Source organism: Apium graveolens, unplaced genomic scaffold (genome assembly GCF_009905375.1).
Source record: "Apium graveolens cultivar Ventura unplaced genomic scaffold, ASM990537v1 ctg1184, whole genome shotgun sequence".
Classification (NCBI taxonomy): Eukaryota; Viridiplantae; Streptophyta; class Magnoliopsida; order Apiales; family Apiaceae; genus Apium; species Apium graveolens.
This window is the reverse complement of record NW_027417125.1, coordinates 40,899-66,452: the sequence shown is the minus strand read 5'-3', so window position 1 is coordinate 66,452 and position 25,554 is coordinate 40,899. Positions and strand designations below refer to the sequence as shown.

The following is a 25,554-nucleotide window of genomic DNA, read 5'->3' as shown; positions in this document are numbered from 1 at the left end:
TCTATGAAAGTAATGAAGTATGAAAATCCACCCATGGCATGCATAGACATTGGTCCACATACATCTGTGTGTACGATTCCTAGCAAATCTGCAGTCCTCTCTCCATGTCTACTAAATGGAGACTGCAGTGCCACAAAAAGTGAGATTTTCATCATCCCTTTTTCTTTTATTAGTTTGTTCAATCTGAAGTAAATTATGTCACATATATACAGACCATTATTTAAAGTACCACGTCCATAAAGAATATTATCTCTAAGAATAGAACATTCATTATTCTCAATAATAAACGAAAATTCATCCAAGTCTAACATGGGAATAATATTCCTCATAATCGAGGGAACAAAATAACAATTATTTCAAACAATAGTCTTGCCCGTAGGCATATGTAAATGAAATGATTCTACATCTTCAGCAGCAACTCTTGCTCCATTCCCATCAGTAGAATCACCTCATCATTTTCAAGATTCCTACTTCCCTTTAGTCCTTGCAACGAATTGCAAATATGAGAACCACAGGCGGTATCTAATACCCAAGTAGAAATTTGACCTAGTGACATATTAACTTCGATCATGAACATGTCTGAATCAGAAGCGGTAGTCTTACTCCCCTTCTTCTTCTTCAATTCTGCAAGGTAAACCTTACAGTTCCTCTTCCAGTGCCCCACCTTGTTATAGTAAAAGCAAACAACTTTGCTCTTGGGGTCTTCAGCTTTTGGTGGAACCGGCATTTTCTCACCTACTTTCTTCTTCCTGGAAGAGTTCCTCTTCCTTTTCTTAGGATTGGAACCTTCACCAATTAGAAGAACAGAACGCTTCTTAGGGGGGAAATTCGACTCCGCAGTCTTCAACATGTTGTGGAGTTCAGGTAGGCTGACATCCAACTCATTCATGTGAAAGTTCACAACAAACTGCAAGAACGAACTCAGAAGTGATTGCAAGACCAAGTCTTGGCTCAGCTCCCCATCCATGGCAAAACCAAGTTGTCCAAGACGTTCAATCAAATTGATCATCTTGAGTACATGGTCATTCACATATGATCCCTCAGACATCCTACAACCGAACAACTCCTTCGATATCTCATATCGAGCTGTCCTCCCCGCCACATCATACAACTCTTATAGATGCATGAGGATAGTGTGAGCATCCATATGCTCATGTTGCTTCTGTAGCTCAATGTTCATGGAAGCTAGCATGATGCATTGTGCAACATTTGCATCATCTATCCACTTGTTCATCATTATGTGCATCACTAGCAGGTTCAGTAGGCTTAGGTGAGTCAATCACGTATTCCAGCTTCTCAATCCTGAGAACAATTCTCAAGTTTCGAAGCCAGTCAGCATAATTAGGACCAGTCAACTTGTGAGCATCTAGTATGCTCCTGAGTGATAGTGCAGAAGACATAACGTACAAAGTAAATCTTTAAATGATAAACACATAACAACACTTAGCAAATATTCAATTTCATTTCAAAACACTATATGAATCGGGTCTTTATTCATAAGTGGCTCCCACTAGTTTATCTAATTTATTCAACCCCCTACGTGAAAAATTAAGCATTCATAATGCTAGTGGGAATAGGGATCCTACATTCCATTACACAACCCCGGCTGTAGCACGAACCGCCATGTAATGTTCAATAGGCAGACAACTCTTGTCAATTACATCTTATGTTATTTCCTAATCAAACTTTAGCCTCTTGAATAATTGAGTCTCGGTTGTGGCACGACAAACTCAATATTCTAAGTCAAGTCTAACCCAATATTCCGTACAATTGAATCAGTCCCCAAAGGCCCACGGCTCTGGCACGTACCGACCTTTAGATTCTTATTCAATGTACACATCTCTATGTAATAGACAAGTATTTCTTATTTCGAAATCAAAGCCCTCGGCTGTAGCACGAACCGACAATGATTCAAAAATAAGAACTACTTTTCTATCATGTTGGAAGGCTATGACCGACACAAACCCGTTATTTCATTGTCCAATTACTACTCGATATTATTTAATTTTAGAGGGATTATATTACGTTACAGTCATAATCATATTATAAAGAGATTCTTCCTTTTAAATTAAATATTTCAAATCAATAATCAATAATCAGATGATTCCCAGATCGGGTGGAGCATTGTCAAGAGGCGTCACTTAATAACCCCTTCTTACAGATAAAATCTGTTGTTGACAGAATCATCCTTTCTCTCATATCAAAAATTCATATTCAATTACGTGTTTCATAAACACAAGAATCTCATGATTGTATTCATAATATTATTATTAAGGTTATGAAACAATTTCACTATACTAGATTGTCTAACAAACGCCTTATGTTCATTTAAGTTCACCTAAATCTATCATCGCATGATAAACTAAGCATATATCATATATATAAACATGAATAAACATCAAGGTAGGCATGTTACATCATCTAGCACATTAGTCTAAGCATTATACATCTCTATGTATCACATGAAGCATTTAAAAGCAATTAAAACAGTTAAAACAGCTTTTAAAACACTTTCGGGAATATAATCAGTTCAAAACTTTTATATAAACTAAAATTTGATCACTCCATTAGATCCGTCTCGGAAAAACGAATCCAACGGTATATTGCACGCCTAAAACGGAGTTACGAAACTCCCAGAAATCAAATTTAAATATAACAGACGAGCTGTAACGCATTACAGGAACGCGTTACAAGCCTTGTAACGCATTCCGGTGATGCGTTACAATCCTTTTAACCAATTAAAAGGTGTAACGCATTCCGTGAATGCGCCACAGGGTGTAACGCATTCCCGGAATGCGCGACACCCTCTTCCCCGCGTGCTCTGCACGCGCCAGCACTGCCGCCGCCTGCTTCTGCCGTGTCTGACAAACCCTGTACCTTTGTCTACCTTCTTTTCTCCGTGCATCACACATCAACAGACACCAGCAGCCACAACATCACAGAAATATATACAAATATATATATATATATACAACTGAATATACATATTTATATACTTATTTAATTACGAATTTAATTATAAGAACTTCAAAAATTCATAATAAAAAATCTATACATCATAAAATTATGAGAAAAATACCTAGACGATCTACAACACTTGTAGAACCCAGATCAACATTCAAAATAATACTGAGAAATGATTTCTCATCAGACAAAATTAATCCATGATATAACTTGTAAAAATCATAATTAATTCATACAAGCATATAAAATTCTGAAATTTTTACCACGGATCTATATGCATACAACCTAAGCTCTGATACCAATGTTGGATTTTAATCACAGCGGAAGCATGTAAAAGCACTTTTACACATATAAAATCCAATTAAAAGCATATAAATCGTGATTAAAACGTAGGGATCGATTCTAACCTTTAAAATTAATTCGGAGACAACGATCAGAGATCCTTAGCAGCTGCTCCTCAAACGTGAAGTACTCCACCGGTATCCACCAAGAAAACGACGTTAAGGAGGAGGAGGAGGTGGAGAGAATTATGTTTTATAAAATTCGGGGTTAGAATAAAATATAGGGTTTATAATAGTATATTTATAGGCAAAATTTTCAGCTGAAATTTTCCCATAAAATATTATTATTATTAACCCATTTATTATTCTCATTAATAATCAAAACACCTTTTAATTATTAATCCTTTTTCTAAACACTTTAGAAATAATTCTCTCTCTTGATTTAATTTCCAAAAAATTAAATCCTTAATTAATAATATTAAGAACTTTTCTTAATTAATTTATAATCAATTAAATCTCATTTAATCAATTATTAAATTTGCCAATTAATTAATTATTTAATAAATAAATAATTATTAGCCATTATTAATTAATTCCTGCACCATTAAATCATTCTCTTTTTATGGTGTGACTATGTAGGTTCAATATTAAGCCGGTAGTAGAAATAAATAATAATAAAACTATTTTATCATTATTTATATAAATTCTCTAATTTATTAAATATGATTAATTAATTAATCATATTTATTCTACATCGTGAGGGATACTTCTCAGCATATCGCGACTATCCGGATAATATGAATTCACTGCTTAGAATACCAAGAACCTATTCAGTGAATAGTTACCGTACAATAAACTCCTTCTACCCTACAATGTCCCGATTAAATACAAAGCATGAATCTCGTGTCAAGCCTATCTAATTTAATCACTTGCTTACCATTTACTATGCTTAGTTCTATGCAAATCAGAAACTCCTTTCTAATTTCATTCACTCTGGCCAGAGATTCCTGAACTAGCATAAGTGGATTAGCCTTGAACATTCGCTTCCTTCACTGGAAGGGGTAGATCCTTTATTGATCATACACTATCTTCGTGTACAAATTCCTATACCCAGTAGAGCCCTAATAATTGTCCCTAGAGACTAAGAACTAAACCAAAGCATAGTTCAGTGTACACAAGATGACTATGATGACCTCAAGTCTAAGGATACTTGTACAACTATCACTATGTGAACAACTGCTGACACGTGAGTGAACTCCATCAGTTGTTCAGCTGAGCGAGTCATGTTCAGTGAACTTATTCTATAATAAGCACCTACATACTAGCTATAGTGTCACCACACAAATGTCTATGAGAACAGACATCCTTCATAATGAAGCAAGCATAGTATGTACCGATCTTTGCGGATTATTAATTACCAGTTAGTAATCCTATGACCAGGAACTATTTAAGTTTAGAGTTATCATCTTTTTAGGTCTCACTATTATGATCTCATCATAATCCATAAAAAGCTTTACTCTAAACTATGGTATATCTTATTTAGACACTTAAATAAATAGAGCCCGTAATAAAATCAAAACAAGTCTTTTATTAATATCAATGAAATCAAAACAGATTACATAAGAAGTAATTCCTAAATCCTAATATATTATTGGACTTGGGACATATACCTTTCAGAAACAATCTTCTCATTAGCATGATCCTCAGCACTTATTTCTTCTTGAATAACAGAAGAGGTCGCATCAAATGGTTCAGCAATTGATGGTTTATAGAGGGGTTCATCAACACCCTTAAGCACATGTGGTACTTCCCTCCCTTTAGCACAGACATGAGGAGGGGAGTTTATGCCTAATTCTCCAATAACAACACTGTAATCATAACCTATTCCAGATGTTTTATAAACAGTTTGCTTACTGTAGAACTCTTTAGCCTTCGAACAAGAATTGAAGTTGGCTCTAACCTTAGTCTCAAGACCGGTGATCTTGTCTTTGAGAATAGTTTCGAGTTGTATATAACAATTAACTCTATTCTCTAGAAAAGATACTTGTTCTTTTAATTTGTCTTGATTAATATGCACAAGTCTTAATTCATTGACCTCTTTCTCAAGGTCTTTGATCTGTGAACTTAACAGTTCATTATCACGACGTGCATTATCTAAGTTACCTTTAGATGATATATTAATTCAGCATTAATATATTTTACCTCTTTTCTTGACGATGAAGCTTTTCCCTCAATAGCCATAAGAGCAAGATTCCCTTCTTTTTCAACTTCACTGTCAGTATCATCCCAGCTTCTTCCCTTTGCCAGATAAGCCCTTTCAGAGTTACTCTTCTGATTAGAATCATAAGAGTTCTTTCTTATTTGCTTTGGCTTCCTGCATTCTGTGGCAAAGTGTCCCAACTCATTGCAGTTATAGCATCTAATGGTGCCCCGATCAACCATCCCTGTTTTGTATCCACCACTGCTGGTGTTAGAGGATGAAGATCCACCTTTCTGGAATTTGTTGTAGTTGGACTTGTACTTAAGCTTGGGATTCCTCCTGAATCTGACATTGGAGAATCTCTTGACAATTTGGGCCATTGACTCATCTTCTAATTGCTCCAGCTCTTCCAAGGAATAAAAATCATCACTTGATTGATTTGTAGTAGGAGGATCATATTCAGCTACTAACATATTTTCCTCAGCCTTGGAAAACTGTACCATTCTTTCTAACTGTTGAGATTGTTGTTGTTGTTGACCTTCAGCTACAAGTGCAGTAGATGTGCTGACCATTCTATCCTTCCCGTAGACTTCCTTCTGTTGAATCTGCTCCAACTCATAGGTTTTTAACACTCCATAGAGCCTGTCCAAAGAAATCTCACTCAGATCTCTAGCTTCTCTAATGGCAGTGATTCTATGTTCAAGATGAGCTGGCAGTGTTAAAAGGAACTTTTTGTTGACCTCCCTGATTGAATAATATTTTCCATTGATGTTCAGGTTGTTGATCAACGCATTGTACCTCTCAAACACTTCAGTAATTCCTTCTCCTAGTTTTGATTTGAAATGTTCATATTCAGAGGTTAGGATCTCCAACTTGTTCTCCCTAACTTCCTCTGTGTCTTCATTAATTACCTCAATAGTTTCTCACATGTGTTTAGAATTTTTACAGTTCATCACATGTCTGTTCATCAAGGGATCAATGGAATCAATTAATATTAATTGAAGGCTGGCATCCAAGGAGGCTTCTTCCTTCTCAGCAGGAGTAAAATCTTCAGGATCTTTTGGATAGGTTCTGGCTTTGATGATCACTACATCATCTACTATCACCTCCGGTTCAATAACCATCGGAGTTTTTATACCCTTCTTTAACAAGTTTGAATATTTGGGATTCGCCACTTATAAAAACAAGAGCATCTTCTTTTTCCACATAATATAATTCTCTTTATCAAATTGTGGAATTTTAACAGTTCCAACTTTTTGTGAAGTCATTATGAATTTTTGAATGAATAAAAATTCAAAGAGTTGAAAAATCACAAAAGTCTAGGATCTTGATTTGTTCGTTAATCAGAAGACTCTGATACCAATTGTTAGGTCCCAATGTGTTTGTAGAAGGGGGGGTTGAATACAAACAGCTCCGAATAATCGATAAAATGCGGAATAAAAAATATGAAACAAAATTCAAGTTAAATAAGAATATTATTAAACTTTAAAGGTGTTACAACAACTGTATCGATTACAAGGAATTAATCTCAAATTAATTATCACAAATTTAGAATAAATTCGACATGAACTTTTTCTATTTTTGTAATAATTAGAATCAAATGCTAAACGTGATTTGAGATTAAGTTCTAGGGATTTTGATCCGCTAGATTGTTACACAAGAACAAGATAAATAATTCTAGTGTTTTGGATTTAACGTTACAAACTAGAATTTTGATCTTGAAGTTTATGCAGAGAAGAATAAAATGTTTTGCTTTTGTTTCTGCTGTGTTCTTGTTCTGTGTTAAAAATTGGATTATGTGAATGAACTGCTACTGCTTCTTTTATCAAACAACCGAAGTGAAATAGAGCTGGTATGGCAATCATTTGCTCAGCAAGACTTTCGATATGACAATCTTTAGAACTAGCAAGACAATCAGAATGAACTAGCAAGACTTTCGGTATGACTATCAATTGTCATACCGATTGTCATAGTAGTTCAAATCAGACTGTCTTACTGAATTAATAAGTGATTTTAATCTAATAATAATTCTGGTAAGACAATCAACTGAATTAGCATGACTTTCGGTATGACTATTGATTGTCATACCGATTGTCATACTAGTACAATCAGTTGTCTTTTTGGAATTAAAACAGATTTTAACCAATTAAAAATTCTGAAAAATCTTAATATTAATTCAGAATTAATTAATCAATTAATTCAATTAATCAATAAATTAATCTTTGCAGATATAATATATTTTCTTAAATAAATTATATGACTTAATTAATTAAATAGAGAATTAATACTAATCTTGAGCAGCATCCATTTTTCTGAATATCTTCTGAAAATCACTGAAATATATGAATCAATTCCACCACTTCAATGTTGACACTCGATGTACTGTCTGGTTCATGAGTGATTAACTTCCGTCACGTTTCTTCATGTCTTGACTTTGATACTCTGATTTTCTTCAGATTAAATCCTTGTAATTAATGATACTCTGATGAGATCTCTGTCACTTGATTAAATCCACAATCTTGATTTATATCACTGAGGCTTGATCAATTCCTTGAGCTTCTTCCAGTGAAGTACTTCGTCAAGTCTGTAGATGAACCTTGTTTCAGAAAAATTCTGGAATAAATATAACATTTTCCAGATTCCAAATAAATGTTCCTCTAGACTGAACATATCTTCAAGTAGTTCCATCTTCATTTGCACAACCACATTTCCTGTTGAGAAGCACATATCTCTCTTGCTTCTCCCCCTATGAGAATCAACTTCTTAAAGGAAATCACCTTGTGTTTACCACCTCTCCCGTACAATAGGATCCGTAGTTACAAACAATGGTGTAGTGTAGTGTACATGTTCTTTTACCTTTTTCTTCTTTCTATTATTTCTCCCCCTTAGTTGAGGAATCCTCCAAACTATTACTTAAGCTTTTATCTCCTCCTTAATGAAGGAATGTATGTCGTCGTCTGAAGGAGTTCTCATATTTCACTTGGTTGGAAAAGAAATAACAAGTAGTTTCTTTCTTCCTCACTGTGAGTGTGTGATTCTGTTTAGTGTACCTCACATGTGTTTCACTCTTCTCTCCACTCGTGTTTACACTCATTCTCACAAGTGTATCACTCCTCTCATAACTCCATAATCCAGCTGTACCTGCAAGGAAAATCACCTTAGCCATCCTTAAGGAGGTCACAGGTGGTGCAATGGGAGTTCACAAATCCCCATCCTTGTTAAACTCGTCAGATGAATCTGAGTCATAATTTACAAGTTACTAGTTTCCCTTTTAGGGTTCCAGATTTGAATTATGGGAAGGTAAACAATGATCCAACGAATTTAGCATAAAGATCAAAGTTCCCTTCTAATGTCTATGAAGACATTTCCTTGTGACTCATCAGGTAATATCTGAATCGTTGTCAACAAGTTGCCGATCTGCGCCTATGTCAGATCCACTATCCGCAGATGCATCCAGGGGATTTAAGTCTGGGGAGGTAGACAGTGACCACTGACATATGGCTTTTAGATCAGTATCCTCTCTTAACACCTGTAAAGGCAATTGGTCCATTAACGAACCTTGAACAATCGAATCTGACCTTAAAATGGTCGAAACTCTTGTTTCCGTCAACTCATCCTGTGTGTGTGTAACCTTTCCTTGTGCATCAAGAATTGTTTATATTTGAGGTGGTGACACTATATAGGATACCCTGGCCGATATGCAAATTTCAATAGACGCACCCTGTTGAGAGAATGAATCTAGTAACTGTTTTTGTGCCTTTTCAACCATTACATCTTTTTGAGAAGATGTATGGGGGTTAGCAGTTGTCTCGGTTTAAATACTACTCATCTTTGTAGGAGACAGAGCTACTGGGTTGACTACAGAACTTTCCTTATGTGGTGCACTAGGGCACTATCTCCCTCACGCTCATTCATACTACATTTAGTGGTAAGAGAGTGTTGGTTTGTTCTGTTTTTGTGTTTATCTTTACAGTCTGGGATAGACGTTGTGGGTTTTCAACCTCATGACTGTCAATGAAAGAAAGTCATTGGAGACTGAACCTGTAGCACAGAACATATGGCACTATAGAGATAAAATGTATTTAAGATCTATAATGAATGAAAATGATACATTTAATCTTTTGAGAGTAATGATGTACAATAGTGATTTCAAAAGATTTTACATGAAATAAGAAATCACTAATGTAGAAAGAAGTTTGATTTTGTTTTTCGATATGAATGAGTTTTTGATAAAACATTGATCACTTAGGGTAAAGTCTAAGTAATTCTCATTCATGTCAAAAGCTCACAAATATCTGCAACATAATGTTAACAACATATCATTGACCGATACTTGTCAGGTACTTTACATACCAACTGTTATGTTGCATAAAATTTAAACTAAAAATAAAATAAAAATAATACAATACAAATAATAATAATAAAAACAAATATCAATGAATTAAATACCAAATATCTATCAACAAGATATCAACATTCAATTTCATATATCATACAATATTTACAATTACAGAAAATACAAATAAAAACTTATATAAATATTGCCAAAAATATAAAAAATATTTACAAGTTCAATGATAACATTACCAGCTTACAAACGACCATATCCCTCGGATAAACCTTTGCTGTTATCTCCAAAGGTAACCATGGGGGCCAGCTTTCTCAATCCTCATTTGATAGCAGGGTTCTATCTCTGGTTGTACGTCTTGATGATCCACTGTCAAGAATCCACACTCCCGGTTTCACCTGTTTAAATGCCCTGCAACACAAATGGATTAACCCTTCTTCGGAACCCAAACTTGGTTGGGCCCGGCATACTTGTAGAACTATCCTTTGTCAGGCAACACAACATTTTTAATTTTAATGCTCTCAACTTTCTCACTGACTGAACATTTGACCTTGTAAACAGCCTTAACAAATTTCTGTTTAGGCTTAGGTACAAATGTCTCCTTTCTAGCCTTAGAAGGACTAGCAGTCTTAGACCTATCATGCTTCTTATTATTCACATGCTGACGAGGAGTAGTCTTATCACTAGAAACATGCTTACCATTAAAATAAGCATACATCAAATTAAAAGCACAAGACATACAATTATAAACACCACATGCTTTATGAGAGTGATTAATAGCAGGCAATTTATGCATGGTAGACATGGCATTTTTGTTATCCAACTCATGTGTGTCTGAGTTAGTCTTAGTTGCTTTCACAACTTTGACTGAGACTTTCGACTCACTTGACTTGGAAACAATCTTCTCATTAGCATGATCCTCATCACTTATTTCTTCTTGAATAACAGAAGAGGTCGCATCAAATGGTTCAGCAATTGATGGTTTATAGAGGGGTTCATCTACCCTCCCACACCCAATTTCAGTTTTTTCCCTCCGTTTTTAATTTAATTTTTCCCGTCAAACAGTAATTTTTTTTAAAATCCGACTTCACTGTATTTTTCTTCATCTCTCACCGGTCGATTTGCATACCATATGTGATATATTTCGAAATAATTAAAAAAAATTATTTGATTTCTAGTTTCCACTCTAAAATTGATTTATATATATATATAGGTCTATTCCAATAGAAACCAATTTAAAATAGAAGCTAGAAATCAAATAATTTTTTTAAAAAAACTAATTCGAAATATTACATATATGGTATGCAAATCGATCGTTGAGAGATGTAGAAAAATACAGTGAAATCGGATTTTAAAAAAAACTTGCGGTTTGACGGGAAAAATCAAATTAAAAACGGAGGGGAAAAGCTGAAATTGGGTGTAGGAGGGTGCATAGTAGTTGGGTGGGGTGATTTAGGGGGGACCATTAGATTAGATAGATCTAATGGCTTAGATTAGTTCATAGTTTTTATTTTAATTTTAGTTTGTATTTGATAATTTCCTCATATATATATATATATATATATCTTTGTGTGTGTGTTTTAACCAAGAAAAAAGTTATCACATTAATTCATTAAAGTCTCCAATGATACACCGATGCATATTTGAATTAATGGCCCGACTTAAAATTTTACTCCATCACTCTTTACGTCGATTCTTATCCGAACAACCATAAGAACCTGTATACCTCCATCTACCAATCTGTCTATTTTCAACTTCAAAATCAATGTAATGAATGTCTACTATGTTTATATGGCATCCCTTTTTATTTTTCCACAACAGAGACAAGCCTCCACCATGACTTTGAGATTCAACTGCAATACAATCTGCAAACCCTAAAGCTTTCTGAACATATTCTACTCTATATTTATTTGCTAAAGTCTCGGACAAAAAAATAAAACAAGGTTTTTTTTACGGGTAATCTCTTTATGGAACGAACTGTCTGTGATTTACCTAGCACACGACAGTTCCATGCTAGTAAACTCATTTGTGTCACAGACTCACAGGCCCACCTCTCTCGAGTTTTTTGGCCCATCTTGTAATACATTCCCAATAGATATATCCTTATCATACACTTCCACATCATTCCCGTTATTTAACCGCCTACGCTTTGGGTCTATAACGATCCCCTCATTTTCAAGATTATCCGCGCCCAGAGTATTATCTTTTTTATTTGAAAGATTGTTACTCCCTTGATTTTCTTCCCGTGGGATAACTCTTATTCCTCCACTATTATCTGCAATTTCGCTGATTCTACCGCCCACCTCCATGAAACGCGTATCCACCCTATCTCCGCCTTGCTCAGTGTTTGACTGCGATTTCTCACACTCTGCATTCCATACTGGACTACCTTCCCTACATTTCTCAGCTATTTAGTCCCCAGGTTCTGATTATTCCCTCCTCTTACAGGTGTCCGTAACCATGTCCCATATGCAGGAGAAGTCTCTTTTTCCGGGTTTGCGTAGACTACACCATAATCTTTATCTGAATGTCCTACTATACCACAAATAAAACAAAAGGTGCTAAGCCGTTCATACTTGAAATTTACCCAGCTTCATTCTCCTCATTCCCTTTTGACCTCCATTCGCTGTTTTAATGGCATGTCCAAATCCATAGTTACTCTAATACGTGAGTACAACCTCCATGCACCTGTATTGTTTGCTGAATCCATCTTCACAAATGTACCCACAAAATTTTCAATATTCATGAGAATGTTTTCAGATTGAAAACCCTTCAGGAGATCATAAACTTGAATCCACTTATCTATCTTATTTAATTTAACAAGACGAGGATCTACATCGCCATTGATCTGATGATAGACTACCAAATTCTGCTCGAACGTCCAAGGTCCAACCTCCAAAACCTTTTTAAGGTCTAACACATGGTAGAAAACAAACAAATATCTATGTCCTCCAATATCATGAATCTCCCTACCTTCTTTAGGTCGCCATAGAGATGCAAATAGATTCTTCATTACATTGAAATTTATGTTTTCTCAGTTAAAAAGCGACCTACCAGAACATACGTCTCTCTTGTTGGTTTCACCTCGTTATCTGTGATTATAATCCCATCCTCCTCCTCATCTTCTAACGCCAACCGTGCATGCAATTTCTCCAGGGTTGTGTTTGATGTATTCATAATTATAGATAGCTCAATAACAAATAGATGGAGAACAAAATCTGCATAAAACTAAAACCTTGTCATATAACAAGACAGAGAAAACTTGCAATCAGGCAAGATCGAGAAACACTTTTTTCTCTGACGTTCAACAAATAAGTCTCTGTACATTGTATTTGCATTGATACATGTGGCGCTAAGTGACTGAAAATATTAATTACGAGAAATCTGACTATTTTTTATATCTCGTATGCAACATTGCAAATATGCTTATATATACACAATTCTACTATGCGTGAGCTATGTATCCGTAATAATTTTTTCTATGTACATATTTATATATATCATGCGTATAATTTTAAATTGAATAAGAATATTCACAGTATCTCCTTATTATTAAAATAAAAAAATGAATGACTTTATATTATATTCGGTGTTCAACTTGGTGTTTGTTGTTCTTTCGAACTCGGTGTTTGGAGGACCAATTTGGTGTTGCGGTTCGAGCCGTGTTTGGAGGGTTTGAGTCTAAGTGTTCAAAATTTTGAACTTAATTACAAATATGTTTTTTTTCAATTTTGAGTTTTGATTTTAAATTAGGTATATTTTCAATTCGATTAGAGTTTCATAAGAGTTTTCTTTAACTGCAGGTATACTATATGAATTTGTATGTGTGCATGTGTGTTTTGTGTAATTTTATCTTTGAAATTTGTCTTATTTTTGTGTATCAATGTTTGATATTAACTTATAAATAATTATATTTGTGTCGTAAATTGTAAAGAGTAACTTGCCATAGCCTTATCAAATTCTTCTTTTACGAATATTTGTATATTGAAATATTTGTTTATCATCCAGAAAAGATTTTTTGTATATCTGTGAATTTTTTTTATGTTTAAATTTTTTTCGTATCATTTTTTATTTTTGTGTAAAATATTTGTATACTTGTATAAAATATTTGTATGCTTATTTGTATGCTTAGTTGTAACTAAGCAGTTTTACGCCTGAAAATTGAGTGAAATTTTAGTGAATATTATAACAATTTTTTTGGAAAGACTCCAATTAATATGCTAGTACTAATATTGAATAATTAAATTATACTTAACATGAGTTAATATTTAATATCATACATTGTTAATATATAAATAAGGGAAGGCTGTGCCAATTGTAAGTACTTTAAAATACATAATAATCATAATCTATTATTATATAATCTATAATTATAGTTAGTTTTTTTTGCTAAATTTTATAGTTAATTTTTTTTTAATAAGAACTTAAATATAAAAAAAAAATTAACTAAATTTTATACAAAAATTTAAATTAGGGGATCTAAGGGTGTGGGCTTTCTATACCTAGGCCCAAATCATATTCTTGATGAATCTACATGGAGATCTCACTTAAAATTAAGAAACTTATACCCTTATAAGAGAAATTAAGAAAATAGTTAAAGGTGTTAAAAGGATATTAGAGAAATTCCAAAATACCCTTATATGTCACATAATTTAAAAGTACCATCAAAATTAAATAAAGAGACTTTTCGAAAAATATGCCTTTTTAAAGTTTTTTTTTTTAAAAATATATTTTTCTTAAGTTTTTATTTATGATAATACGATTTTTTAAATTTTTTACAAAAATATAATTTTGCAACTCGATTCAATGAAATGCAACTAACAAAGTTTTAGTCATTTTTCAAAAATTGTAAAAATAATTATCTTTATATATAATTATTTTTTACAAATATTTTCAAATAATATTAAATCACAAACAAATTGTTAAAAAATAGCATTTTTGACAATTTATGCTTCCACTACTTACCCTGGAATCTCATTTTGATAAATTTATAAAATTTATCATTGATATGTACAAGTAACTACAAATTATATCCAACCCTATAAAAAAAAAACTACAAATTATATCCGGTTCATGAACTATTGATCTCTTTCTGTAATTTTGAAGAAAAATCATTTAAAATTAATAATATACTTATTAAATATAGGCTGTAGCAAATTTTATAAGGGCGGGGGCTTTCTATACTTGGGGCCCAATCGGATTCTGTATGAATCTACCTGGTCAGATAGTTACCGTCTGTTTCATTTTATTTGTGTCTTCACTTTTCTGCACACATCTTATATTGACTGTATAGTAAAATTTATTATTTTTAAAATTTTCTTTTTTTAAATAAAAGTTTAAGTTATATATTTTTATTCAGAAAAAGAAAAATTTAAAAATTATTATTTTAACTATACAATCAAAATATTTAAAAATGAGTGCAGAAAAGTCAAGCAACTATTAAAATGAAACACAGGAGTATTCCATAAAAACATATCGCATTTTCTCGAAAAAATGACAAAAATAACCGATTTTTGAAAATTTTTAACAAAAATAGTCATTTCGAAAAAAGTGACCAATTTTGACCGATTGAATACTCCACTGTCAGTTGGGTATCCCAATTTGTATAAGATACTCCACTGGTAGTTGGGTATTTCATATATGGGATAGTCCACTGACAGTTGGGTATCTTATATAAAGTGGATAATACTCCACTGACAGTTGGGTATCCCATCGGCCAAAGTTGGCCAACTTTTCAGAAATTAGTTATTTTTGTCAATTTTGTGTAAAAATAGGTAAATCTGTCCTTCACCCCATTTTCTCTCCCTCCCACAAAATATTAATACTAAGCTACTGGCCTCAATACATGTGCACCCAAGGACTTAAAAGCATAAATGTGCCTCAATCAGATGCCTAAAACGTGCTTTTTATGAAAATATAAGTACCTTTAATTTTTACGTATATATTTATGTATATTCTTTTTTTTTTATTTTTTTTAACTTTTTATACTGTTCATGATAAATAATTGACTAATTTACATTTAATTTTATAAAATCAAATATAATTATGAGTAATTTTGTTGGATTTGTATTTATGAGTATTTTAATACAATGAAATTTTTATATATAATACTAATATAAAATTAAAAATATTAACAATTAAAAGTGTGCAATGTCAAATATATCAAAGATAAACAGAAAAAAATTTAGGGGCGGCGGGAGTATAAAATTCATAATTTCACATTTTTTTTAAAATTTATTTTCTTGAATTAAAATTTAATATATATTTTTTTATTTAGAATTTTTTTTATAAAATAATATTTTTTATTCATTTTAAAATACAAGTATAAAAATTAAAAAAAAAATTGTATGCAAGGACAGAGGGGCATACATGATACAACAATTCCATTATCTCAAAATTGATGCAAAGACATGAAAGCTAGTTATCAGGTGCCTAGAGTAGCGGCTGCCGATTTATTATGAAAAAAATAATTATGTCACTTTAGAGCATATGCACATGTGCTTCTTTTTAGTTAATTAGCAGCTTAATCAATCGACAAAGGCAAAATTGATATGCAGCGGATGTTTTTTGATGCCATCAATTTTCAAAGCTCCATTTATTCATTAATATGAACATTAATAATCAACGGAGTTTTCAATAGCCGGCAAATGACTGGATCACTTACTTTTCACAGGCGCACAAATATTTAGTCATCTGCATTGTGAAATTAATAATAATAGTAGCATATTTCTATATAATTATACATATTTTGTATTCCTATATTTAAATATTATCTATCAAAATATTATATATCATATTATATTATTAAGAAACTAGTTAGCATTATGTAATTTTAAATACTATATATTTAACTTGACAAAAAAAATCATTTATTTAAAAATATCACGATTAATTATTGTCAAGAATATTATTTCTGAGAACACTAAATAATAAATTTAAGTTAAATATATGATTTTATACTAAATTATTGATAAAGATAGCTAGTAATATATAATTATGTATTCAATGCAGTTTCATGGTGTATAAAAATTAACAAAAAAGATTTATTTATAATGAATAGTAATCAACTTCATTGATTCAATTCATGAATTGATGAATTGATGCCCTGTCTCGGTGTATACATTTTAGATAAAAGACTCCATAAGATTCATCTAATTAGTGTTCATTTTCTAAAATCACAAATTTGTGAATTGTAAAATATATTCACAAGGTACATGGCCCCATTCACACCTCTTTCTACTGTAAATATGATTCGGCCATTGACTTTTTTCAAGGACTTCTTAGGAGAGCTGACAATTCGTTCGTTTCGTGTACTTTCGTGTTTCGTGTCATGAATGTCTAACCCAAACCCGAATCGTTAAGGATTCGTTTCGTTTCGCGTTCGTGTACCTTCATTTCGTGTACGTTTCGTATCGTGTTTCGTGTAATTTAAAATTAATAAAAAAAATAAAGATAAATAAAATATATATATTTAAATATTAAGTTTTTACTAGTCGAGTCTTAAGTCAATAAGTCATAAAAACTCAAGTGCAATCTAGTCTTATGAAATTTAAATTTGAATCTATTTTGTATCTATATTCTGTAAATATTATATGTAAAATATTATTGTAAGATATTTGTATTCATATAATTTTGATAAATTTATTTAGATATTTATTTATTTCGTGTACTTTCGTTTCGTGTCGTGTACCCAAGTGTAAACCCAAAACCGACACTAAATTCATCCGTGTACTTTCGTGTTCGTGTACCAAAAATGTCAAACCAAACCCGTTAATTTCGTGTCGTTTTCGTGTCGTGTTATCATGTCGTGTACGAAATTGCCGGCTCTACTTCTTAGTCACCTTGATAGATAACAGGCTGACAATTTTGATAATTTTAATATTCAAAAATAATATTTCTAACTAAATTATTGGTTCAAAATTTATGATTTCTTAGAACATTAATAATATTAATATAAAATCAGATTTCACAAATGACCCCTTTAATATTTCATTGAGGAACATTATAATATTACCTAATTATCGTGAAATTTTAGAACCAGGAATTGAACTGTTATGAATGTAGCCTTGTATTTTTTTATTGACTCTTAGCAAGTTAAGACATGATTACATCCACTATTTTCTCTTACTACACTCATAAAAATTATAAAATATTATAATATAAAAAATTTATAATATAAAAATGAATTACATCCACTGTTTTCTCTCACTAAACTCATTTTATTTATTAAATATTAAATGATCTCATCATTTTATCCAACTTTATAATTTTTTTCACAAAATTACACCTTTTTTTGCTCTAATCTCACTATCTTAACGGTAGTAATATTATTTTTTTATATTTTTTGTCCTAGCCCAAACCATTTCTATACAAATGGCTGGGACATGGAGTACCATTTTTTGTTAGATTTTGAGAGAAGACAAATATTATAACATAAGCACAATATTATATACACATACAACCAGATTAGCAATATCATTATTTTCTCTTACATTCCCAATATATTTATCAACATCTATTACATCATTATCATCAAAAAATTTATGATAAATCTTTTTTATAAAGGGGGTAACATATCTATATTAAATTTGTTATGCTCCTAAGAGCATATGCACCCACAAAATCCATTGATTTATCAATTCATGGATTCAATTGATTGAGTTGATTACTATTCACGGTTAATCAATTATTTTTGTTGATTTTTATGCACCCGTGAAACTCCATCAATTTATCGATTACTATTTATCAAATAAATAATTTAAATTTATATTATAAATTTAAGTCCATCTCCATTATTTAATGGTCCCACAAATAATATCAAATAATAGTTTGTTATATAATTTTAGATTTTTGATAAGATTGTGGATAAATTTAAATGGTGTCCAATGTGATTTAAGAGCAACTTTTGAACGTGGTTCGGCATGAGAATTCTCGAAAGTGCCCCACCATTTTTTTGCATAATCTTCATGAATTCGCCCCCATAAATTGCTCTTGTTTGAATATCGATCGGTGATCGAATCAACAGATTGTCGAGCCTATGAAATACATAATTGTAATTATTCGGAAGGAAGCCAATTAGTACCCATTAAATATTTAAATATATAATAATTTCAAAGAAAAATAAAATTGAGAAGATAGAAAAATGAGTATTGTAAAATTTGGTACAAGCAGTAAGCAGAAGAAGCAGAAGAAGTAATATATACACATAAATATTGGACCGTTGTTGCATCAAAAATATAGTCGTTATGGTGTAAAAAGTAAAAAAACAGGGGACCACTAATTGCCGGCCGTTGCAACGTCCGATGAAAATCAAAGCGGCAAAAAAGCAACTGAATCAATCTAAAAACCTGTCCCGGTGCATATGCTCTAATAAAACCGATATTAACCTTGACTTTTTGATCTTCAAAGTGTAAATATATGAGTTCTAAATTTTTTTGAGAAGTAAGAAGTAATAAGCTTGCCGTATATTTCATTTAATATTTCAAGTTAAATTAATAAATGTTATCTTAATATTTCATTTAAAGGGTACTTTTCTAAGCCACCCATTCACCAACAAAGAATCGTAAATAAATTTGGGCCTCAATATTTGTTTCATTGAGAGAAGCTCACCCTTCAATATTTCATTACTGCAGCCTCCTCGATGAAACATTGGGCAGACATATTCTTTTAAATTTTGTTTATTTATCTATTTAGAGCATTATTTAATTAAAAAAAATGCAAAAAATATTTGTATTTCGTTTATTTCAATTTATCTTTCTTATTCGACTTTTTGCGGTCAAACTAATTTAAATTTGACCGAAAATTACATATAATAAATAATCAAAAATATTTATAAAAATTATATTATTAGAAAATATCTAATCTACTTTAATATATATTTCATATTTTTAAAATAATGAAAAATAAGTTTTTATTTAGAGTCAAAATTGAGTCAGTTTGATATCAAAAGTCAAAAAAGAATAAAATGGGATGTAGGGAGTAATATAGTTGGCACCTCGGATCTTAATCAAAAATTATTTTTTATTATTTAAGATTTAAGTTTTCAGATTTAATTAATGTATATATGTAAAATGACAATAAAATTTACCTACGACTTGAACAAATTATATCAAAATTTGAAAGTTGAGTATGCAAATATATAATAATTATTGTATTGTTGGAAAACGCGACCTGTGTCTTGTTCGAAATAAGCTTTTATTTAAATTACTTGCATGAAAAAGATTTGATCACGAAACTTTCGAATAAAATAAGATAAATCAAAATTAATACATAATAATTTTTGTATTATCTATTTGACATGTTACTTGTTCGAAACATGTTTTTATTAAAATTTTGTTGTTTAAAATAAATATACAAACATATAAATAAAGAATTTGAATATGTATTTGAATATATATATATATAGAGTGCTATTCCAATAGAAATATTCTTATAATGAAAACTAAAAATTAAAATAATTTTTTTTAAATCACGCCGAAATATAGCACATATGATATCTATCGTTAAGAGATGGACAAAAATACATCGGATTTAAAAAAAATTATCGTTTGATGGGAAAAATCAAATTAAAAACGGAGGGAAAAAGCTGAAATTCTGTGTGGGAGGGTGTAGGTTAATTATGTCCCTTGTCCATTAGATTAGATTGATTTAAGGGTGTACATTAGTTTATATTTTCATTTTAAGCTTTATTTTCATTTGAATAAATGCCTATATATATATAATTCTTTACTTAAATAGTAAAAATTTCGAGCATAAAATTTATAAATATAAAATTACAACTACTTTTAATAAAAGTTAAATGAAAGAATGATTCAAACAAGATACATATCATGAGCTATATTCAATTTTTTCTGATATTATTTATAATTACTTTTTAATAAAATTAATTTAGTTTTACATTATATTGGTCATGTTTGGATTTTTTTTTAATTTTATTAGTTTAATTTTACATTGTTGGTTCTGTTTGATATTGACTATTACCCGGGTCTTTGTTAGTTAGTTGTAGTTTGAAATAGTTTTTGACTATAGTAAATTGTTTTGACTAGTTGTTTGGATTAACGTGTTTAGAATAAAACTGATTTTTAGTTAACTTTTTGTTTTTTATAATTGAAAATTTTAGTATTTTCAAAATTAACTTTTGAGAGAAAAAAATTATTTTAAAAAATTAATTATTTGGCCAAAAAACTAGCTTCCAAACATGTCATTAATTTATTACTTATCAAAATTACATATTGAATACAATATTTAAAATAGTTGTTAATTATAAATAACTTTGTTAGCAAATAAATGGTTTAACTTGTTTAGTTTATGTTTAGAAAGGTAGATTGTCTTTATCAGTTTATGTTTAGAAAGGTAGTTTATGTTTAGTTTATATTTGGGCATGCAAGGTAATGTGGCTGTTGATGGCCGAGCTGTTGAAGGCAATGAAGATACTGCTGAGTTTATTGATCTGAAAGTAGTAATCGGCTGCAGTTGCTGTTGAAGGTAATGGGGAAGCTGAGGAGGGGGAAGCAGCCATGAAGCCTTTGATTCAGAGAAGATGAAGAGTTGCAGTAAGGATGTTTTGGCCTCCATGCAGACCTTTTAGTTTTATTATTATGATTAAGTTATTACTTTGTTTGGGATTGAAGTTGTAAGGGATTGGTTTGGTTATTTAAACTTGGTTTGCCATGCAGTCCTTTTAGCTTTATTATTATGTTTATTGTCTTCCAATCATCATAGACAAAACTACATGCAATGGCCTGCAACAAGTGATTGTCTGTCATCATGCACTTAGTAGAAACTAGAGACTTAAAGAACACATGAACTTTTTTGAGAAACACCGGAACTCAGAAGCACATGTATATAGATAGATGAGGGAAGGAAAAAAATGAGATTAGAGGTGAAACTTGAACGAAGCTTGTTGCAACATGCCTTCTCCCAAATGCACCTCCTAACACATGTCCACCAGGACTGCAGACAGATATACTTAAACCACCAGTCCGATCGTGAGGGCCACCTTTGTTAGAGAGCAAGTACTAACCTGACAAACACAATATTTGGAAACGACCCTATGAAAACACAATAAGTTTAAAGATAAAATGTGAGGGAAGCCACTTGGGTGAATGCAAAAGGAGCAGAAAGTGCAATAAGATTCTTAAGAAAAAAACTTAAATTGTTGTTCATGATGCAATCACTTCTACACATAAGTACAGAGGCGACTCTTTTTAGGATAACAAGAACAGTATGGGACTCAATCTGCATTACTTCCTGTCCTTAAACAGAGGCGTGTATATTTTCTACTCGAGTGCAAATCTTAAACCACTTAGAGACCATAAATATAGTTTGCAATAACGAACCATGCAAGCAGCTAATTCGACGTGTAATGCAGGTATGAATAATAAAGTAAAAGCACAGTTATAAACACAATTAACAGATTAAACCAAACATAAGAATGATCATAATAGCTACATATGAAATTACCGGATGATCCATGTAACACACGTCATCAACAGCCCATCTTTGAAAAGCCAAGCTAGACATATAATGTTGATTAAGCCTTTCAAGGATCTGGACTATTTTTTTATTTTTTCAACATGGTCATTGCAAAATATTTAAATACTCACGTGCTCACAACACTACTGAGCCTTGATCCTGCAACCCCATTTTAACAAGAGAGGAGGGATATTTGCTAGACTTAAGACAAGGGATAGTTATTGCAGGCTTTCAGAAATGTTGAACATGCCAATCACATATAAACTAATTTGCTGTCTCAGCTGACAAATAAAATCAATTATCATAAGTATTGAAGAATAACAGAAAATGTGGTTTGCAATCCAACCTCAAGTGTGATCGAGTTGACAGAAGATCCAGTCTGGCGTAAGGTCACAGCAGAAACAATGTCGTTTCCCGACATGATGCACAGAGCCCCTTGGTCTCTGTTGTGAAAAAAAAAGTAATAATTTTGATGCAAATCCTGCAACAGAGAATAGGATATCACCTTTACATGCCTACAATCCTTGGCATATGTTGCATAGTCCAGTGTTATGCACCATACAGCATATTAGTAATTACAAGTAAAGATATCTTCCTGATCATATAAGATAATAAGACATAAATCCAAAATCAGCAACCAACCCTGCCCATTCTCCCTAATACCCCAATTCAGTAGCATCAGCCAACTCCTCCCTTCCTCCCCAATACCCTTATGTTTCTTCACTTCATCAGAAGTGTTTAAGAATGCTCAATTTTGGCATATAATATGTACTACATGATTACAACCTTCTCAACGGGTGTCGATTTTCATCAGCTAAATTGTAGAGAGAATACATGTTGACTATGATATAGAAACCTCTTTTTCAGTGACACATAATTAGCTCCTCTTTTTCAGTCCTATATGTAATATAGAAGATACATTTAGGTAGTGTAATTAATACTTGCTCGAAGCCATATCCACAAAGTAAGTTGTATGCTGAAACTAGGATATTTTATAACAAAATATGTAAACCACTGAATTTATTCAAACTACAATCAATCAATAAAGATCACATATAAGTAAACAAGAAAATTACCAAGAGATGCTTATCTTTGTTTCCTTCCAGTCCCTTTCGACCGCCCTCTATTCTTTTTCTCCCCCGGGGTAATCGGTCCCAGAAAGGGATCAGAGGACATAGATGACAATGCCGAATACATGTTGGCCTCAGAACCAAATTTCTGAGGCTGCCCTTATATCTTGGTTACCAGAAAACATACCAAACACAGGAGACCATACCCATGTTAATGTCCTGACCAAGATAAGGGGCTGCATTTACTTAGATGCTATATCTACATATGTAACCAAAATCTTGACAAAGGTTTTGATGGGATTATTCTAAAACAGAGAAACTGAAGAAAGGACAACAAACTACTACATTGGGTAAAGAGGAGAAGACTGATTTTTGAGAGATAATAAAGGGAAAACGGTCACCAAATACTCAATTGAACAAGGGCATCCTGTCAGTGTACTTAAACTAGGGAGTATCTAATTTAAGATTGTTTAATTATTCTGTGAACCCATACATAAACTGCTGATGCATCTATCAAGTGATGATTTTATGATATATAAAGGAAGAAACTGTACTAATTAATATAAAAGGATCAAGATTAAGCATTAAACAACATAATATAACCAAAACAACATTTTTCTCTAAAAATATAGGAAGTACAACCACCAAACAGACAGACTCTAACTTATAGAACAGAAGGTTCCAAACATACAAAGTACTAACTGAAGTTTAAAATATACTGTTAGCTTTCTTGCTAAATCCTTAAGAACCATTCATCTACACTTATCAATAAATCACATATATATTAAACAGGAGGCTAATCAATAATCAGGAACAAGAGCGAGAGCCAAGAATTGAGAAGAAAAAACTCTACTAGACAAATCAATAACTAGGATACATAATAACCTCTAACCAATTAGACTACATTTAATCAATAAAGGTCAGGCTATAATTTGACATGGAAACAATGCCAAAGATCAATATTAGGGGCTGCATTTACCGAGATGCTAGCTGCAGATATAACCAAAATCTTGACAAGGGTTTGATGGGATTACTTTAAAACATGGGTTTTGATTCAAGAATGTAAACAAACTTTTAGACATAAAGAACAAATTTTTAAGCAGAACAGGTGAAAATTGAGAGTTAAAAACAGGGTGCAAGTAAGAAAGAACCCTAAATTGAAAATCAAAATCAAGAACAAAAGGGTGATGAAAGGCTTTGAAATTTTTTAACTAAAGGCAAAAGTGGCCAATTGCCCAATTAGACAAGGGGCTGTCAGTGTACTCAAACTAGTTGGGCCCCAATAAAGCTTACAGATTATGTGGGCCTACACAACTAAGCCAGTTGTGGGCCCACTAACAAATCCATTACATTGTGGGCCAGATCAGATCATAATCTGAGTGAAAATACCTTGTCTCTGGAGATACATACACAGCTAATTAATCTAAAACGTGTTTGGTTGACGGTTAATGTGACCGGTTAACGGGAATCGGAACCTTAAACCCATATTTGGATTACCAATTTAGTGGTGGGGAATGGAAACTTCATTCATTTTTTGTGGGTAAATCAAATTCATCATACCCATTGGGTTTCCATTTCATTCTCATTCCCATTAACCTCATTCCCATTCCAGATTCTCATTCTCATGTTTCATCCAAACGCCTCCTAAGATTGTCTGAAAAAATGCACAAAATCTAGCACTAGATACATGAAATGGAAGAAACTGCACCTAATCTTAATTAGAGTACTATAAAAAGAACCAGATTAAACAATCAAACAACATAATAGAACCTAGACAACACTTTTCATTAAAAACAACAGAAAGTACAACCACCAAACAGACACAAGTAGACACTAAATTACAGAAAAGAAGTTTCCAAACATATATATAGTACTAACTGAACTTCTAGACATAACAATACTTGCTTTCTTGCTAAATCCTTTGCAAACCTTCATCTACACATATAGATAATCACACTTATGTTAAACAAGAGGCTGATCACTAATCAGGAGCAAGACGGAGAACCAAGAATCAAGAAGAAAAAACTCTACTAGACAAATTACTGCACCAAGAAATTCGAATACCATCAAAATTTTCAAAACCCCTGCACATAATAAACAGGCTTATTAGAAGCGCGAGAAAAAACCAAGAACAGAAAAGAAAAACTGAAAAACTGCTAGACAAGTTACTGCACTACCATCAAAACTTTCAAAACCCTTGCAAATAATAAACAGGCT

At 32.0% G+C, this 25,554-nt stretch overlaps 1 long non-coding RNA gene across 1 annotated transcript; it reads right to left on the bottom strand.

Annotated features, from left to right (window-relative positions):
* Positions 1-20,979: 20,979 nt before the first annotated feature.
* On the bottom strand, positions 20,980-24,579 carry LOC141699720 (uncharacterized). Its single transcript, XR_012566080.1, has 3 exons — positions 23,344-24,579; positions 22,614-22,748; positions 20,980-21,815 (listed from the first exon to the last, which is right to left on the bottom strand). It is a non-coding gene; the product is annotated as an uncharacterized LOC141699720 (long non-coding RNA).
* Positions 24,580-25,554: the final 975 nt, after the last annotated feature.